At 44.4% G+C, this 20,675-nt stretch overlaps 1 protein-coding gene across 5 annotated transcripts in view; it reads right to left on the bottom strand.

Annotated features, from left to right (window-relative positions):
- PHF21A (PHD finger protein 21A) overlaps positions 1 to 20,675 on the bottom strand; it is a 158,091-nt gene that overhangs the window by 115,811 nt on the left and 21,605 nt on the right. The gene's annotated exons all lie outside the window — the stretch shown is intronic.

Here is a 20,675-nt window from a genome sequence, read left to right as displayed (position 1 = left end):
GGGAAGCCGGTGCCCCCCATCCTTCCCAAGCTTCAACGCCTGTGACCCCCGAGCTCTGCTCCAAGGAGAGGCCAAAGGTGGGGAAAGGGCTCCTCGAGAGGGAAGCAGCTGCCAAAGCCAGGTGCAGTAGAACAAAGCCCGGCTGGCCCAGGGATTTCCGATGGGCAGACAGTGGGGCAGAAGCGGACCACTTGCCCACCGCAGCTCAGACATGCCTGCTACACATTCCTTCCTGCAACCATTCCTCATTCCTTCGTCGGTGTGTGTCGGCCCTGGAGAGCCTGCTCGCAGTCAGGCGTGCAGCCGGTTTGGCTGGGGGAGGGAAAACCACTGCACCTCTGTCACCTACCCCTGCTGCCCAGGCAGCCTGCTCCCCTCTGGGATGGAACCTGGGCAGCAGTGGGCCAGGGCCTCCGCAGCGCTGGGAGGCTTTTAAGAGGTAGGAGTGGGGGGGGGGCATCGCTCCTGGGCTGCTCCCTGGCAGCCGAGCTGGCCATGCGTCTCCCCCCCGGGCTGGTCCGTGGTGGCCCAGACACCTTCTGCTGCCTTCTACCCCCCATGCTTGGCCTTCCTGGGACCTCCGTCCATTTTCCCACGCCCCCACCTCCTTTCCCACCGCCCAGCCTGGCCCGGCTCGCCCTCCTGCAGGATTTGGCACTGGAAAGGCCAGCTGGCAGCCGGAGAGGCCGAGCGGCCCAGGCAAGGGAGCCATTTCCACCCCATGGCCGGCTGGCCAGGAATCCCATCCAGCTCAGTGGGGAGCTCGGGGGCCGCCTGACCTCCGCAGGAGTGTCCACGTCAGCCGCCTCCTGGTGGGCCCACTAATTGTGGGCTGCCAACCGGCTTCCTCTGTGAGTCAGGCACCCGGGCCTCCACGGAGCTGCCTCTAATTGCACCCCGCAAGTGCCCGACCAAGTCCCAGCCTGACATTCGAAACGCAGTTTGCCTAAATTCTTTCTGAACTGTAAGCTGTCTAGAGTGACTGAAAGGGGCAACCAGACATCTTGAGGGGATAGGAAAGAAAGAGAGAGAGAGAGAGGAAAGAAAGATGGGAAAGAGAGAGAGAGGACAGAGGAAAGAGAAGGAAAGGAGAGAGGGAGAGGAAAGAGAGAAACAGGGAGAGGAAAGAGAACGGGAAGAGAGAGAGAAAGAGGAAAGAGGGAGAGGAAAGAGAAAGGAAAGAAAGAAAGAAAGAAAGAAAGAGAGAGAGAGAGGAAAGAGAAAGAGAGAGGAAAGAAAGAGGAAAGAAAGAGAGAAAGAGAAAAGAGAAAGAGAGAGGAAAAAGAGAAAGAGGAAAGAGAGAGGGGGAGAGGAAACAGAAAGAAGAAGAAAAAGAGAAAGAGGAAAGAGAAAGAGAGAGAAGAAAGAGAGAAGAGAAAGAGGGGGAGAGGAAAGAGAAAGAGAGAGAGGGGAGAGAAAAGAGAGGAAAGGGAGAAAGAGAGAGGAAAGAGGGAGACCCTTTTGACATCTAAAATGAAGATAACATTGCATAAATCCTTTTTACCTTATATATATGTACGTACGTACGTACGTACATACATACATACATATATATATAAATAAAAGAATAAAACACGATCACCGGGAGAGTTGAAGTAGAAATACTTTACTAAAAATATACTAATACTAAAAAGTTGCCAAGCTTTCGCTGGGAGAACTCCCCAGCATCGTCAGGGATAAAAGGCCATTGCAGTAAAGGTGGTTTAAGTAGGTTCAAGTAATGTTTGCGCACGGCTCTTAGACCGTGTTACTGGCCCTGATTGGCCAGCTGAAAGCCAAGATGCGTCTATAACGTTATGTTCTTTTCTTTGGATGCCCTTCCCTATCCCTCCACTATTGATCTTTAGAGGCGTTAGTAACCTTACATCCCATCCTCTTCCGATAATACCAACGTCTGCCGTATCGGGGGGAGGACTTGATCTGATGTTTTCTTGTGTTTGGGGATAGGGCTCCACTAATTGTGGGTTAATATCCCTTCCCAATTGTGTATCTCTCTCCTCCTTTGTCATGTTAACAGCTCCTATCCGGGTATGGTATGCCTCAACAATCAAGTCTTTATTCCCCACCTCAGTCTTCCTTACATACGTTCCCTCCCGTTGTTTGGCACTCAAACCGCTCTCATTACTCCTCCCCTTGCTGATCGAGCGGGTTGTCATTCTATGCTTTCTTTCCCCTCTCCACATGGGACGCTCCTCTTCATTGCTATGGGCAACCACACACTCCGAGATTTTAGCATTAAGTCTTTTAGGTGTTCCGGCTCCATTAATATCGCTCCCTCCCTCCTGGGGGGTGTGTGAGGCTCACATGGGGTTGTTGGGCGGTGCATAGATTGTCCATATCGGGCACCCCCTCCCTTTCTTTCTCCGTGCGCGGGGGGTCCATAGCCTCTATTCCAACGTCCACATGTTGGGGTGGGAGACTCTCTTGCCACACGATCCAGCGCCGGTCACCTGGCAAGGGGGTGTTGATGGTATAGTTATTTACGTCCATATGCAGGCGTTCCCGACGGCGGGGGGATGCGGGTTTCTGTACATAACGCCGCAGGTGTTATGATTGCTTGCGATGTAATGAGTGATTTGTGTCCCATTTCCGCAGCGCTTGTTGCGCTGGATGCAAGTCAATGCGACGATTAATTGAGCTGTCATTCGAGAACCAGGCCTCTTTCAGTAGCCGGCCTCCCTTCGTGGCATCACTAGCTACGATATAGATATTAGCAAAGTCAAATTGATGGCCCTCCTGCGCCATATGCATCCAAAGTTGTGAACGCTGCTCGCCCAGTTTTATAGCCAACTGGTGTTCATGGAGACGAGTCTTCAAAAGCTTGGCAACTTTTTAGTATTAGTATATTTTTAGTAAAGTATTTCTACTTCAACTCTCCCAGTGATCGTGTTTTATTCTTTTATTTATAATTATGCCCGGGAGTCGTATTTTTACCAATATTCTTAAATATATATATATATATATGTATGTATGTATGTATGTATGTATGTATGTAGGTAGGTCTTTGGTTATTCAGGTTTTCTCCCGTGTAAAATTGGAAGAGTCTTGGCGACTTTTCGACGAAGTCCCATTCGTCATCTTCAGGCTGGTGTTTTCAGCTTCGTGCTTCGAGGAGCAATGGGACTTTGTCGAAACATCGCCAAGACTCTTCCAATTTTACGCCGGAGAAAACCTGAGTAACCAAAGACCTACATACAAACACCCACGAAAACCTCAGAATATATACATATATATATAAATATAAAAATATAAAAATGTATAGATATATGTAGGTCTTTGGTTATTCGGGTTTTCTCCCGTGTAAAATTGGAAGTGTCTTGGCAACGTTTCGACGAAGTCCCATTCGTCATCTTCAGGCTGGTGTTTTCAGCTTCGTGCTTCGAGGAGCACTACTCGTTGAATATGGTTTGCCAGCCAGCTACAGATCCATCTGATGGCGATGTTGTCTATTCCACCTTTTTCTAGCTTACCAAGGAGTAGGTTGTGGTCTACTTTATCAAATGCCTTACTGAAATCTAAGCATACTACATCCACAGTATTTCGCTGGTCTATTAGTTTAGTCACTTTGTTGAAGAATGAAATAAGTTGGCGTGATTTCTTTTTAACAAACCTGTGCTGGCTACTAGTTATAACTTTGTTTGCTTCTAGTTGTTTGCAGATCTGTTTTTTAATTATCTTTTCTAAGATCTTCCCAGGTATTGATGTTAAACTGATTGGTCTGTAGTTTCCTGGGTCCGTTTTTTTCCCTTTCTTGAAGATGGGGACCAAATCAGCCCTTTTCCAATCGTCAGGTACTTCCATGGTGCTCCAGGATTTTTGAAAGATGTAGTGCAATGGTTCTGAGATAACATCTGCCAGCTCCTTCAGAACTCTGGGATGTAATCTGTCAGGCCCCGCTGATTTATATTCGTTAAGGTCAGGTAGCTGTTCTCTTACCATTTTCTTGCTTATTTTAATTTTTGTTTCTAATTTGTCTTTTGCAGTGGTTTTTTTTGGTATGTTGGGCTATAGTTTCTTTTTGTGTGAAGACTGATGCAAAGAATGAGTTAAGCAGCTCTGCTTTCTCCCTGTTGCCTGTTATTTCCTTGCCATCTTCTCTCTTTAGTGAGTTCTATCTTGCAAAGGGACACTCTCTCCCAAGTGAGGGCGATAGTACAAATTTAAAAACACCTAAGAAACCTACAAAGAAAAAAATAGTACTATATGGATTGAACAGATTGCATTTTTAAAAGACTGGTTTAGTTTCTATATATGGTCACTCAATGATATCAATATTTTATGAAATCTTTATTGATAAGCATTGATCAAATCAATGGAAGTTTATTGATAAGCATTGACCAAATCAATGGAAGAATTTTTTTTAACTCTGGAAAATTTGGGGTGATGAAAAAGCAGCATGAGGTGACATATCTCATTTGAGTTGAATTTTTGTTCATCTATTCATATAATAAGGGTACAATGCTATAAGCCAATTTTTCTCAAGTTGTATCCTGGAAGTGAAGGACAATCTGAATAGAACTACTTCTACCAAAAGTTTTAGATAAAAGCTATATTCCAAACTGCATGCTCTCAATATAAATTTCCATAGATGAAATTCCTCTGAGATATTTCCTACATAGTGAACATATTTTCTTGGGAAAAACAAATAGAACAAAGAACAAACATGAACAAGAAACAAACATGAAAGAGTTTCATAAAGGAAAAATGTTTAAATTTATAATTTATATATTTCAAGAGCAACCCAAGAGAATATAAATTAAATAAATATAAAAACAGTTTATAAAATAAAGGACTATCCTTTATAATAAAGAATATAAGGTCTCAGATATAGGCTAGAAATCTAAAACCTATTATGGGATGGACATCTTGGGATCTGAATGGTCTTATAGTCTAACAGTAATAGAAGGATTAGGAGGAGAACTGATTTAGAAATAAATTCATTTCTATTTAAGTGAAAGGCATTCATTTCTATTTAAGTGTAATTAAATATATTTAACATGATTTATCCATACTAAGTTACAATTTGGTAGCAGCTTCTAGAGCGCTATAACCTACATTAAAATGTGTTTAAGTACCACATGCAGCACTATGGCCTTACAGTATAAGACATAAAACATGCATTTTAAAGAAATATCCTTATTACATCTCCAACAAAATGCCATCCTATACAGCCCTTTTCTACACAAACACAATGGAATCGTATAAATTCTTTAAAAAATTGCTGCTCTTGTATAAGTCGTAGGTTAAGATCCATTGATACTCTAGGTATATAAGTTACTTTCCCATTTTCTAGGCAATATAGTTATTATAGTGTCCTATATTTACTAAGTTTTGGGATAAATTAGTGGTCTATATAATATATATTTATATAGTTCTAAAAAGCTAAAATAATTTTTCAGAGGAAAATAGTCTCCTGAATTACATACCTAGTACATAGAAGTTGACAATTGCACAATGTAAATGGATTATCCATGCCCATATTACAGCTAAAAGACTTATACTGCAACATTGGAAAGATGAATGTACAGCCTTATTTACTCAATAGATTGAAGACTTGATTATACTTGCTACTTACAAGCAATCTGTCTCTTTATATGCATAAATAAGGAAATATGGGACTCATTTATACAAAGTACAGTAGGTTAAAAAAGCATGATAGCCACATTAGTTCATTAGAAAAATACACCTGTATATGTGTATACACACACACACACACACACACACACACACACACGGTTTGTTATATTAGTTAAATATAGAATTGTAACTGTTTATTGTTCTAACAATATATTATACTTTATATCTTTTTTCTGTTGTATTTTTTTCATTTTAAAGCCCTTATGTATTTCTATATAATGTATGCATTTTGTGCTTTCTTTTACTTTTCTTTTTTGTTATTTATTTAAAATAATTTATTATTTTAAAATTCAAAACCTTCTATCTAATGGGAAAAATAGCTAAGTTGTATATAGTATATATAGTATATAGGAGTCAGATACAGTAGATCACAAACTAGTATCTCTTTTCTCTATCAGAAAAGAAAAATAACCAAAGACAATAATAGTGATAAGATAATTTCCAATATTTTTACTAGGTCAATAACTTTATTAGTTTATCTAAAGATTTCAAGTACTGAAGTTACCATTTGTCAAGTAAGAAATAAGCTCTAGTGTACAAAAATAAACTACATTATCTTCATTCAAATATCTCCAGCAAAAAATTCTGGGAGAATCAATTCTGAATGTCTATATTCTATTGCACATGCCATCATAAGGCGAAAAAGGCAAGCTCTTGTTTGAACACTTAGTACCTCTTCCCTCCTTCCTTCCTTCACTTTGTATGTATGCACTTAGCACATTTTACCTGATGAAGAATTCTGAAGCACTCAGATTTGCAACTTTTTTTAACCTTGCCTTGGCCTAAATAGAATTATTTCCGTAATTCTATTTTTTGAAATACAATAGCTTTCTTTTAAAAGTCTACCTTCTGATGAACCTTTAAGTGGAGAATACTTTTTTCTGTCAATGAAAGCATTCCTGCAACATTAATCTATTACAGGCCACTTCATCCCTATCTGTAGGAACAAACAACTCATGCAAAAAAAAAGTATAAATTTTTGTTTCTAATTTGTCTTTTGCAGTGGTTTTTTTTTTTTTTGTATGTTGGGCTATAGTTTCTTTTTGTGTGAAGACTGATGCAAAGTATGAACATTAGGGATTTGGATTAATACCTATCCTGCCATTGCGCTTTAACTAAACTAACAACTCCACAAATACAATAAAGCTCTAAAATAAGTACATTTGCCGGGTATGTTTTGAGACAATTTAGATGTGGACCTGAAAATGTATTTTGATATAATCAAGTGTATTTCCATTAAAAAAACATTTACATTAGGATAATGTGTTTTCATTTTTCAAAGATAACTTGCAACAACCACACAGGACTTCTTACCATAAAATCTTGCACCAGTCTGCTATGCTGGTAAGCATTTCTTCTAGCACTAAACATACCATCGTTCATTCAAATGCAGCTTTGTACATTTTGTTCAAGAAATGGTATACGCAACTGAACAAAATTTCACAAAGATGGCATCTATATGGTACAAGACAAAAAGATTTTCCAAGTTGATTCTTGGAAATCAACAGCAGAAATAGTTGTTTCTATATTGTAATATGAAAATCCAATCCCATACACACGTGAAATTGTGCACCTACTTCAAGGCCACCCAAAATATTAAGCATAATCCTTCATTATCAAAGATTGGCAGTCCCTGTTCTAAAGTACATACAGATAATAGGACAACCCTGTGACCTTGCACTCATTGTAAGTTTCCATATTTCTCAAAATCCTTCTCTCTGCCACTGATAATTGTTCCATTTATTCTCTGGTTTACTCCATCAATAGTTTAGAACTAAAATTTAAAACTAAGATTTAACACTGGTTTGCCAAATCTGATATTAATCATAATTGTTTGATATTTAAAAAGAGAAATGAAGAGAAAAAATATATAGGACAAAGAGGAAAGAACTGGGAATCAATCATGGCTAAAAGATCAAAAAGTTAAAAAGTTGGGAAAACTGTAGATAGATGATTTGGGATGATATTTATTAATGTCAATGTTAATAGGGGTTTACGTTAGATTTTGTGGCAATACTTTCACTGTATTTCTAGATGCAGAACAATTAGAACTATTGTCAAGAATGGAAAGTATGCTTTCTTGAAAATTGCTGGTTTAAGAACTGTTGGGTTTTCGTTTTTTGGTTTAAAATATATACATATACCACTCACACTCAGAGAATATATATATATATTTGATTTTTTCTTATTAATTTCTCTTTTTGCATTCTTTAAAATATTTTATATTTGGATAATGGCATTACATTAAGCAGTAAAAAATGAAAAAGAAAAGCACACTTGGAACTAGTCTTGGACAGATCACATGAAACATCTAATAGCTTGTTGCAATATATTTGCCTAGCACTTTGCAGTTGATTTTGAAACTAGACATCCATTAATTCCATCTGATCAATTTTGCAGTAATATCAGTTACTCCAATTCAGCTTTCCCCAAATGGGTGCCCTTGAAATATCTGGACATCAAACTCCCAGATTTTGCAGCTGGCAAATCCACAACTGACAAAGGTAGATATCCAAGTTGGATAAGGCTGTTGCAACCTCTTTGTTTAAAAAAAAAACTTGAGGTTTAATTTTTTTTGTCCAACTTCTGTCTTTATTAAATTATATTTTATTGAAGTACTATACTTATTAGGTAGCTTCAACTGTACCTGCAGTGAAACAGAGCACAACTGTATTCTTTTAAAGTTTAAACAAGATCCTGGAACAAACCAGGAATATGATTTTATGGAATTATGAGGACAGTGGATGGAGTACCAATTAAGTCCCATCATACCTTTTGTTTCCTGGGCTCTAGGAGAAGAGCCAGAACTATCATGACATGCAAGATCATTAAGCATAGCATAATCAAAGGCATAATTGAAAGGACAAATGACTCTTCACCTGACTAATGTGAGAGGACAGATGAAACAAGGACTAGATTACATTTGGATGTCATGCATTTTCTGTTGAAAAAGAAGAACTGGTGAAGTCATTTAAGTAGAAATGCTGACAACCCCATGTCTTCAGAAGACTATTATTGGAGATAAGATTACTTGAGAGTTAGTCCTTAACTGAAAGCAATTTAAAATGGATTTTTGGACCTTTCCACATGAAACTTTGCAAAGCTGTGCATTGTGCCCGCCCGACAAGAAATCTAGGATGGCTCTTCAATTTTTTTTTAATTTGTGGTAATATAAAATAAGAAAAATATTGAGTATTGAGTTCTATTGGGATATAGTATTGAGTCTATGGGGAAAAAATCAATAATGGCTTGGAGCATTTAGAATTCTCCTTTGCCATTACTTGGAGAAAGAAACTGGTGCTGAGGTATGTTTTACAATTCTCTGATGTAGTTGTAAGAAAGTCTGTGAAGCGCCCAGCGCTCAGAAAATAGCCTATATCTAATGGAATTTTATTTTGTAATTGGTGACATTCTTTGTGCAAGTCAGACATGTGACTCCTCTCCTCTCCCCCAGAGTACTGGTAGACTACTGCTATTGCAGCTGGCAATTCAAGCATCACAATGAGGTTCAAAGTCCTCTTGCATCCATCAACTAAGCTGAGAAGGAGCGTTGGCTTACCTGAACATATCTTCTCAGTATGATGATGAAGAATCCACCAATGGGTTGACTCTGTCCTCCTGCCCAATCAGACTAAGTCAGTCAAAGTTGTCACACCCGTCCTGATCTGGGACCTCCAAGTCTCGACAACGGCAGAGCCCCTTGACGACAGTCCGACGTGTTGACTCCCAAGAGAAGGAAAAGTACCACCCCCCTGACACTGGACCTAACTGACCTCTAGAAGGGAAGGTGTGGATTCTCCATCATCATGCTGAGAAGATGAGTTCAGGTAAGCCAACACTCTTTCTCCAGCATAATGGATGGAGAATCCATCAATGGGACGTACCAAAGCCCCAGTGTCCCTATGGGAGGGAGTCAGTTGGGGCCCGTGTCGCGGTCTTGGCACTACCTTTTGCAGTACCCTCCAACCAAATGAGGCGTCTGCAGAGGCAAATTTGTCCAGCCGGTAATGCCGTACAAAGGGAGAAGGTGAAGACCACGTCACCGCCCTACACATGTCCTCTATAGATGCCTGTGTTGCCCACGCAGCCGATGTGGAAGCGCTGAGAGTAGAATGCGCCATCACATGACTAGGAACCAACAGGGAGAAAGACAAATACGCCCCTGCTATACAAGCCCTGATCCACCTGCCTATGGTAGAGGCAGACATCTTCTGACCCATAGAAGAAGGCTGGAAAGATACGAAAAGGGCTTCTGACTTGCAAAAGGCCACCGTCCGTTTGATATAATAGCACAAGGCTCTGCGGATGTCCAGGGCGTGCCATTGTCATTCCAGTTCATGTGACAGGTGGGGCAAAAGTCTGGAAGAATGACTTCCTGTGTTCTATGAAACACTGTGTTGATTTTTGGAATAAAGGAGGGGTCCAACCTGAGGACCACCCTGTCATCATGAAAGACGCATAAATCCTCTCTAATAGATAGAGCCGCCAGCTCCGAGATGTGTCTAGCAGAGGTAATGGCTATCAAGAAGGTGACCTTGAGCGACAAGGACTGCAGAGAACAAGTTCCAATAGGTTCGAAGGGTGACTTAGTAAGGACCTGGAGAACCCGCAGTAACTCCCAGGAGGAATATCTGTGAACCACGGACGGTTTGCTGTTGGTGACTCCTTTGAGAAAGGAGTAGACCATGGGGTGCTGAGATAATGACTCTGATTTGTCCCAGGAGAGCACCGTGGAAAGAGCCGCTGTCTGCGAATAGTGTTGAGTGTTAAGCCCTTGTTGATGCCTTCTAATAAATAGTCCAACACCCTTGGGATGGTCACTTCCAAGAGATTCAAGTGAGTCTTGTCACACCAGTGGCAGAAATTTCTCCAAGTGTGATCATAAATACGATTAGTTGCTGGCCTCTTGGAGGCCTGAATCATGTCAATGAAACCTGACAAGTATGATTCCTGTGTCAGGGTCCAGCGCTCAAGCGCCAGGTAACTAACTTAAGCCATTGGGGGTCTGGATAATGCAGGGTTCCCTGAGTTAGGACCAAGCAACTCGTGGGAATCTGCCACGGAGGAGCCGTGAAAAGGCCCACGAGGTCTGCAAACCACGGTCGTCTCGACCAATGTGCAGCAATGAATATTACCTCCACCTACTCCTGCAGTATCCTTCTGATAACTGCCAGAATCAGAGGGAGAGGAGGAAAGGTGTACAATAGACCTGGTGGCCATGGACTGCGGAGAGCGTCTGTCCCCTCCACTCCCAGACAAGGAAACTGGGAAAAAAACATGGGAAGTTGAGCATTCTCCAGAGAAGCAAACAGGTCCAGAAGGGAATGGCCAAACCTCTCTGCAATCTCCATAAAGAGATCCGGGTGCAGTCGCCACTCTGAATGGTCCACTCTCGACCTGCTGAGGAAATCCGCCTGACGATTCGCCTCTCCCGAAATGTGCTCGGCTCTGATGAAAAGAAGGTTGGCCTCTGCCCAAGAACCCAGCAACCGAGCCTCTGTCATGAGGGACCTGGAACAGGTGCCCCCTTGCCGGTTCACGTGGGCCTTCACCGCCACATTGTCTGTGAGGACCAGAACATGCTGCCTACAATCTAATTGCTGAAGTGGCGGAAAGCCAGATGGATCGCCCTGAACTCCAACCAATTGATGTTGTGCTTCAGATCTAGCTGCGACCATCGGCCCTGAGCCAACTGAGATTGGAGGTGTGCTCCCCAATCGAACAGGCTGGCGTCTGTGGTCAGGATGATCCGAGGGGGTTCCTTGAACAGTGACCCTTTGTTTATGGCTGGGGAGGCCCACCAATTGAGATATTGGAAAACCTGAGGCGGAACCCTTACTCATTGGCTGGAGGAGCTGGTGCCCAGTCTCTGAAAGGGAAGCAGGAACCATTGAAGAGTCCTGGAGTGTAGTCTGGCCCAAGGCACTATTGCTATGCAAGATATTAATTTTCCCAGCAGCTGGGAGAGCAAAACTAGTGTCACTACATGCTCCCTGCAGACTCTGAGGACCAGGTCTCGGATGCTGTCTTGACGTTCCATTGACAGGTAAACATGACAGAGTCTGTGTCTCTTACCGTGCCCAAATGTAGAAAGCGGGTTGAGGGAACCGTTTGATTCTTCTGAAAGTTTACTGAAAACCCGTGGTCCTGCAGGGTCTTCATTGTTAAGGCCAGGTCCGACTGAGTAGCCAGAGTGGAGGATGATTGTATCAGGATGTCGTCCAGGTAACACTGGACGCGAACCGGTACCAACCTCAGGTGGGCCGCGAGAATAGCCAGGATCTTGGTGAAGACCCTGGGGGCTGACGAGAGGCCAAATGATAGGGTCCTGTATTGAAAGTGGCAGTGGTCATAACAAAACCTCAGGAACTGTCGATGATCCAGAAGGATGGGGATGTGGAGTTACGCCTCTGTAAGGTCTATGGATGTCATGAAGTCCCCTCGTCTGATGCTGCCCAGGATGGAGTGGTGGGTCTGCATCTTGAACTTTCTGTACTCGAGGTGGGAGTTCAGACCCTTGAGACTGAGGATCGCCCTCCATCCCACTGAGGTTTTTGGGACTACAAAAAGGATAGAATAACATCCCGTTCCTGCCTGGCCCGCTGGTACCTCCTCTATGGCCCTTATATTCAATAGGTGTCGAATGGCCTCCGTCATGAGGCCCTGCTTTGTTGGATTCCTTGTCTTTGGACAGGAAATAAAACGTGCTGTAGGTGGGGTTACAAACTCCAGAGATAGACGTCTCTTATGGTACGAAGCACCCAAGAGTCTGTGGTTGTGTTTTCCCATTGGTGGATAAAAAGAGTGAGTCTGCCACCAATGGGAAAGGACCCCCCCCAAGTCACTTGGAGCGACGAAAGGGACGGCCTCCCCTGCCTCAAAAGGATGGCTTGCCCTGGTTCTGTTGACGGGGTCTGTCCCTATAACTCGCCCTGTTGAATGAACAGTCTGGTTTGGGAATGAAGGTCCGGGGTGCTTGGCCAGGCTCTGCAGTTGGTCCCATTCGAAAGGACTGACAGCGAGCATAGGGAAAGAACCTTCGATTTGATCTCCTGATTAGATGAGAGATCACCTTTTGCTTTTGCTTATTCTCCACTAGAAAGGGAGAAAGCGCCTCCCCAAAGAGTCGCCTTCCGCTAAACAGAGCTGAGGCCCCTCTCCATTTGTGTTTACTATCCGCCCTCCAGTTCTTGAGCCAGAGAAGTTATCTCATGACGACGCTGGATGCCATGGCCTGGGCAGAATGTTTGGCAGCGTACATAAATACGTCCGCCATGTACTCTGAGGTTCCCACCAGCTTGGTCAGATCTTGATGGACCCTCACTTCCTCCAGGGGAATGCTGGCTTGGAACTGTCTGAGCCAGATAAGGGAAATCCTGGCAAAAAAAGAAGTGGACGTTGCCGCTTTAGCTGCCCATGCTGATGCCTGGTGCGTTCTACAAGAGGAGAGCTTGGACTTTTTATCTCTGCTCTTAGGGCATCAGAAATATCCCCTGGCAACTTGGAAGATGATAATAAGGGAGCTAGGGAGTCGTCTACCTTAGGGACCTCCAACAGCTCCGTTAGGGCTGGAGCCATATCTACCAACTTGTGTTCTGCTACCCTTTGGGAAGGAAGGGCATTAGGGGATTCTCATTGCCCTTGTATGTTCTTAAGGAATAAGGGGGGGACAGGGGATATGTTGATGCCTGACAACTGGCTCAGAAAATAAGGGATCCGTGTCCTAAGTAGAGGATGGTTCCGGGGTGGGAATAGGGTCTGGGCCGATCTTACCCGCTGCACATGCCCTGCGAAGTAGAGATGGGAAGAGCATGAAGTTAAATAGCTCTATGATGGGAGGAGGATCTTGCGGAGGTTCCTCACAGGCCGACCACTGATCTCCAGTGTAGTCATAATCAGCGGAACTTAAGGTGTCGCTTCCCGGGGAATGAGGAGGCGAGATTGAGTCTGGACGTTCGAGTACCCCAGGTCGTGTTGAGACAGATGGAGCTGATGAAGGTCCTGGAATGGATGTTGACTGTTGGCGTCGCCTGAAGGATTGCTTGCGATATCATGGCCTGCAGTTGATCCGCAAATGAAGGGTCCTGTGATGGGCGAAGGCCTGCTACTGTCGAGGTGAATGTAGCTGTGGGTTCTATTGGGGGACCCTGTGGTCCCAGTCCCTCCCCAAAGAGGGGTGGACACTCCTGACCAAAAGTCGGTATAGTGACTTGCTCAGGCTCTTGCTCTGGAGACCATGTCCGTGCCGGAGAAATAAATTGTGGATTGAGAGCTGGAGCCCCAAGTGAAGGACGTGGTGGTTTGTCCACTTCCCTTACCGCCAGTCGTTGTGCCCAGGAGAACTGCTTCTCCAAGGCCCGATGTGCACGACTGGCCTGCTTTTCAGCAGATTTACTTGGTCTTTTGCCAGACTTAGACTTTGATTTGGCCTTTACCTTAGCTGCGGCTTCTTGGCAAGGGGACTTGAATTTAGGTTGCCTGATTGAAACAGAAGCCTGTGGCACAGTGTTGTCTGCCATGATGAATCGAGAAGGTTCCAGTGGGGCACTGGAAACAATCTCGGTCTGCAAGAAATACGTCAGTTGCCCACCGTGATGGGACTGATGTGCACGTAGATCAGCGTAGTCTGGCCTACTGGCAAAACTGGAGTCACGCTGAGCGCGTTGGAGCGCATGTCACTGAATGAAGAGTGAAGGCCAGTATTGTCTTATGTCCAGTGATGAGGTCTCATGTGTATCACTTAGTGGCAATGGTCAGGGCCTGGCGAGCAACCACTAGATGCAGAGTAGCAGAACGGCTAAGCGGCAAAAGGACTGCTATAATGAGCTGTTTGTAGAAGGAATGAGAGAGAATCCGAATTGCTGTAAGGCTGACAAATAATTAGGCCTTGTATTGATGGACACCCAAAATGGAATTTCTCTGTAATTTGGGGCCTGAACAAATTTTGGATGCCTGACTGGGGCAGGGCAAACCTGTTGTCTCCTCACTAAAGGTGGGCCAGTGAGGTTTTGCGTCTGTCGCGCAGCAGCCAAAATGGCGGCCGTGACGAGTGAGGAAGTGTCAAGCTGTCCTGTGTGGCCACCCAAAATGGCACCCACGACTATCTCGGTGAGGAAGCTATGAGTAATGTTGTAATGCAGCCTTTTGACAACAGGATGCTAGGCGCATCGATCTCAGCCACTCCCAAATGTTCCGAGCCTTCCTAGTTAAGGTTTTCCTGCTGTCCTACGGAAAACTGTCTCGCGGTGCCCCAAAATGGTGGCCACGCATCCTGATTGAGGGAGAGTTGATTACTGGGCTTGGGTGGTAAAACGCGAATCTGAGGCAATTGGATCGCCTGCCCTTAAACTACAGAGAGACGCGCCTTGAGAAGTCTCTCTCTCTCGGACTGACAGAGGAAAACTGTAATCTTTGGAAGAAAATCCTCGCCGTCCGCACCCAACAGCTGAGAGGCGTGGCAGCCACAGCGTCTCCCAGCAGCAGCAGGAATGCCTAGTCCGAGAGGCAGCTGACAGGAACAAAGGGAGCTTCCTAGGAAACTGTCCTAAATGGCTGGGGCAGCGGAATCGCGCTGATTCTAGGCTCCCCAGCTGTAGCTGATTGCAATGAGGCAAAGGAACTCACCAAAAAGTTTGACAGTTTAGCAGCCCCAAAATGGCGGCCGCAACTCAAACTGAGCAGCTGACAGCAGGAGAGGCTTCAGATGACAGAGACCTGAAGCCCCTAATTCCAGAGATGATAAGAGGCTGTGTACACACAGCCTCTAACCTTCCTACCAAGGAGAATCCACTAATGGGTTAGAGAAAGGAAAATTTTTCCATCTAAGTCAAACCTGACAGAAGTAAGAATTTGGGAGTCAAAATTTTCACGTCCTTCTGGGCGAACAGACTAAGTCGAGACTGGGAAGTCCCAGACCAGGATGGGCGTGACAACTTTGACTGACTTAGTCTGATTGGGCAGGAGGACAGAGTCAATCCATTGGTGGATTCTCCATCCATCATGCTGGAGAATGGACAGCATTAAGGAAGTTAGTTGCTCAGAGAGTAGAGATGGCTGAAAAGTCTTTCCTTCCTTCTTTTGTTTCAAATAGAATTTACTCTAAGAGTCACCAACATTTGTACCCCTGAAGGTACTGGCAGATAATACTGACTTTGCATCCATGTTGCTGTATTTGTGGCTCTCTAGCCCTGGAAAAGAACTCTAATGTGTTTAGGCTGGATTCCGCTACAAAAACCATGGCCTTGTTAATCTTTTGGTGGATTGACACTAAGATTTTCTGAGGAATGGCACCCAACTAAGAAAACATAAGGTGCCATTTGACTACAAGGAAGAATCAGTAAATCTCTAAAATTCCATGGAGAAAGAGGTCTTTTAAGCAGGTATTTTTTTGGCCATCGGCAAGGAAGCAGGCTGAGGAAAGCAGAGCTGCTCTCTCAGGACATTATATCACAGGGCAGAAAACATTCTCAAATCCAGGGATCCCCCCAAAAAAGTAATACAGGCACCTAGGAACAGCTCTTAAGGCTTGTGGGTATCCAAATGGGGCCTTTATTAAATCAGTGTCTGGATCCAAAAAAGAACAACACAAAAGCTGAGACTCAGAGTCAATGGAAGAACCTGCCTATTCTTTACACAGCTGGGGTATTGGAGAAGCTAAAACACATTATTTGGGGAAAAACCACATAATTTGTTTTAGCTTAGTTTTAGCTTTTGTGTTCTTCAAACCCACCCATATAAAGAGATTCATCGACCCTAAACATAAAAAGAATAATATAGTGTATGCAGTCTGGTGTGTTCAGAGCTCTTTACACAAGAGGATGGTCCAGCATAAGAGAAACAGCACTACAAGACCAGAATCTGCAGTGTACTTTCATTTAAAAGAAAAAGAACACTCTTTTAAGGACATTAATGTTCACATTTTGGAGAGAGTAGATCAGAGGTCCCCAACCTTTTGGGTACCAGGAATACATGGAAAAAGGTTTTTCCACAGACCGGAGGGGGTGTGGTTTTGTGTGCTGCCTGCATCCCATGGATGGGGCTTTGCTTGTTTGTGCGGACCAGCTGCTAGCATGCCACAGCCTGATACCAGTCCACAGACTAGGGGTTGGAGACCCCTGAAGTAGATGATCTGAAAGAAAATTTAAGAAATCCATTTATGCCAAAGTGGAAAATCCTTCCCTCAATAGAGGTAGAGGTGTCAGACACACTCTGTCTCCCATTTTTTATGCAGTTCTCTCATCTATCCCAAGTTCATTAGGGAGACCACACTTAATGACTCCAAAAAATTTTAGGAGTTGGTACATTCCATCAACTGTCTGCCTATGCAGATTTTCCCTAATTAACTTGCTTAGACTGAAGAAGCTACTTGGATGAGCAGCGAAATATTTTAAACCAACAAGAAAAGTCTAATTGCCATGACTCAACTTCCAGACAGAACTGCTGAACTTTTTACATTGGTCCATCCTTTCCAATCATGGATACCTTTTCTCCTCAAAAGACGGATGATCCCAGAGACCTTAAGAAAATAAATCAAGCCATCTCTATCATCTTTGATGTGGCCTCCAGCAATATTTGCTGGGTGTGCACAAAAAAGATCTACCTGGGGTGCTGTATATGTATGCTGTGAGCTGCTGTTTGGAGAGCTGATCCCAAAGAAGAGCTCTTCCAATGTAGCCAAGAAAAGTGAAAAACTTCCCAGCCCATAAAAATAATAAAGAGATGTAAAGGAAAAAAGGAGTACTTGAGAAGCTATAACAGCCTATTTAACAAACTAGACTGTATCAATGAACTGGGAAATTGCTCTCAAATATCAACAAGGGATCCTAGGGGAAAAAATTGTCTATGTCTTCCAGGTGAGTAGGAAGCAATCCAGCTAAGAATACCTTAGTAGGAAAATAATTAGTATAAATATTATATTGAATCCTAATCTCTCTTAGAAGTATTTGTATTATGGATTATGGCACACAGAACATGACTAACAACTTAAAGAACATCAAAATGGTAATCTGTATCCTCTATGAGATCAGTTTCTAATATGAGATGAGTTTCTCACTCTCAGGGCAGAGTGTTTTTAGTTTAAATTAAGTTTTTTAAATATTTATTTGATTTACAATGGCTGCCCACTTGTGAAGTAAATCTTTTAAAAATCTTTTTAAAATTCCTCTTTGTATTTTGCAGCATCTTTGGCTTGCTACATATTTTACAAATGTCATCTAATACATCAATTATATCCTGTCTTAAAATATCATGATTTATATCCCTGTAAAACCAAGCAAGCAGATAAAGAAATAATATTTATATATTATGTTTATCCACCTGTACCCTTTCACAGATTAGAAATACTGCCTTTGGAGTATCCATATTCATGAATTTGAGCTATATGGCAAAGAACACTCTTGGGGGAAAAGTGAGCATTCATAACTTTCTCCACTGCATCAACATGCCACCTCCATGACACAAGACACGGTGATCTTCTCCATTAGAGAGGCGTTCAATAGTGCTCTCCACTTAATTTAGTACTCTGCATGGCTAGATCTGCAGAACCAGACACAGCGTGTCTCAATCTTCTTCCTCAAAATATTCTCTATTCTCTATTAGATACTTAGATGAGGGAATAGAAGGGGAACTTATCAAATTTGCAGATGACACCAAACTGGCAGGAGTAGATAACACCCCAGAAGACAAACTCAGGATCCAAAAAGATCTTGACCAACTTGAACAATGGGCCCTATCGAACAAAATGAGTTCCAATGTGGAGAAACAAAGTCTTACATTTAGGCAAGAAAAACCAAAGGCATAAATACAGATTGGGCGAGATCTGGCTTAAAAACTGTGTGAGGGACCTTAAGTCCTAGTGGATGATCACTTGACCATGAGCCAGCAGTGTGCAGCAGCAACCAAAAAAGCTAATAGAACGCTGGGTTGTATAAACAGAGACATAAAATCAAAATTACCCAAAGTATTATTACCGCTTTATAAAACCCTATACAGTGGTTCTCAACCTTTTTAATGCCGCGACCCCCAACCGGTTGTAAGTCGAGGACTACCCAACCGGTGGTAAGTCGAGGACTACCCAACTGGTCGTAAGTCGAGGACTTTCCCTGCCCGGGAGCACTGCACATGCGTGGTGCCGCCCCCTGCGACAGCCGAGGCATAGCTGGCAAGCGGCAGAGACAGAGCAGGCCGACCACTGGCTGGGCCACCAGCTGGCCCAGCCTAAGGGAGGTAAGGCACCCGCCGGGCCCCACGCGCACCAGCAAGCCTTCCTGCGCCCGCCGGCCTCCCACCTCCCACCCCTGGCCCTCTTTTACTTATATTTTTAGTAGTTGCTCAACAGGGAGGGGTGGAAACTTCCAGACAGCTCGCCTTCGCTGCAGACAACTTGCAGCACCATTTGATGTTCGCGGCCCCTTTAAGGAATGAACGGAGGAAGGGATTATGGCCCAGAGACTCACCAGAGTTGCACGATAGGACCGTGGAGAGGGCCGTGATCTGTCTGCGTAATGTGTTTGGAGCTAGACCCCTTTCCAAGCCACTTAGCAAGAAGTCCAAGATATTGGGGACTGTAAGTTCCCCGATGATCAGGTGCCAACCAGAGCACCAAGACTGAAATTTTTTCCACATGGCCTCGTAAATACGGTTTGTGGAAGAGCGTCAAGAAGCCTGAATTACCCTGATAACCCCTTGCGAGCAGGGTCCCCTTGTTAGGATCAAGCGCTCAAGTGCCAGACGGCTAGTTGTAGCCACTGCGGCTCTGGGTGAAGAATCATCCCCTGACTGAGACCCTGTCCGGGGGGATCCGCTAAGGATCTGTGAGGGAGAGGCTTCTCAGATCGGCGAACCAAGGCCTCCTTGGCCAATAGGGAGAAGGGGCAGGGGGGAAAAGCATATAGCAGACCCTGTGGCCATGGGCTCCGGAGCGCATTCGTCTTTTCCGCCCCCACGGATGGGAATCTGGAGAAGAAGCGTGTCAACTGGGCATTGGACTGAGATGCGAAGAGATCTACCTGAGGGCGACCAAAGCGGTGACAGATTTCCTTGAAGATCCTCGGATGGAGACGCCATTCCGAGTGGTCTACTGTTGTCTTGCTCAGAAGGTCTGTCTGAGTGTTTGCTTTCCCTAATATGTGGTCGGCCTTGATTGAGGCCAGGTTCTGTTCTGCCCAGGCTCCCAGTAAAAGGGCCTTGGACCATAGAGAGCGGGAACGAGTGCCCCCTTGGCGATTTATGTGGGCTTTGGCTGCCACATTGTCCGTGAGGACTACTATATGACGCTGTGACAGTAAGCTGTGGAAGTGCTGTATTGCTAAGTGGATGGCTAGTAATTCGAGCCAGTTTATGTTGTGCCGGAGATCCGATGTGGACCAGCGGCCCTGCGTCCACTGTGTCCTGAGGTGAGCTCCCTAGCACCCCCGGCTTGCGTCGGTCGTGAGTACTAACCTATCCGGTTCTCTGAAGTAAGAGCCTCTGAGCATGGCTGGTGATAGCCACCACGCAACGGAACGCCGTACCCGTTGTGGCAGTCTCACCCTTTGTTGGGACGCACTGAGTTCCTGTCTCTGGAAGGGAAGCATGAACCATTGTAACTCCCATGAGTGAAGTCTGGACCATGGGACGATTGCTATGATCAAGATCATCTTCCCCAACAATTGGGAAAGACTGGCCAACGTTACGGACTGATGCCGGCGCAATTGGAGAACTGATTCCCTTATGCTGTTCCGGCGTTCTTGGGAAAGGTACACTCGGCACTCCATTGTAGATGGCCCCAAGGCGTAATAGTCTTGTTGCGGATACCAACTGACTCTTGGGGAAGTTCACTGAGAACCCGTGATCCTGGAGTAGTTTTATTATTAGTTCGAGATCCGCCCGTGCGGACCGGGTGGATGACAACTGAATTAGTATGTCGTCCAGATAGCATTGGACTCTGACTGGTATCGTCCTTAGGTGAGCTGCTAGGACCGCCAGGATCTTGGTGAACACCCTGGGGGCCGATGATAGGCCGAACGGGAGCGCCCTGTATTGGAAGTGGTGTACCATGT

Source organism: Crotalus tigris, unplaced genomic scaffold (assembly GCF_016545835.1).
Source record: "Crotalus tigris isolate CLP2741 ecotype Arizona unplaced genomic scaffold, ASM1654583v1 scf7180000017576.4783729, whole genome shotgun sequence".
Taxonomy (NCBI): Eukaryota; Metazoa; Chordata; class Lepidosauria; order Squamata; family Viperidae; genus Crotalus; species Crotalus tigris.
This window is presented reverse-complemented; position numbering and strand designations above follow the sequence as displayed.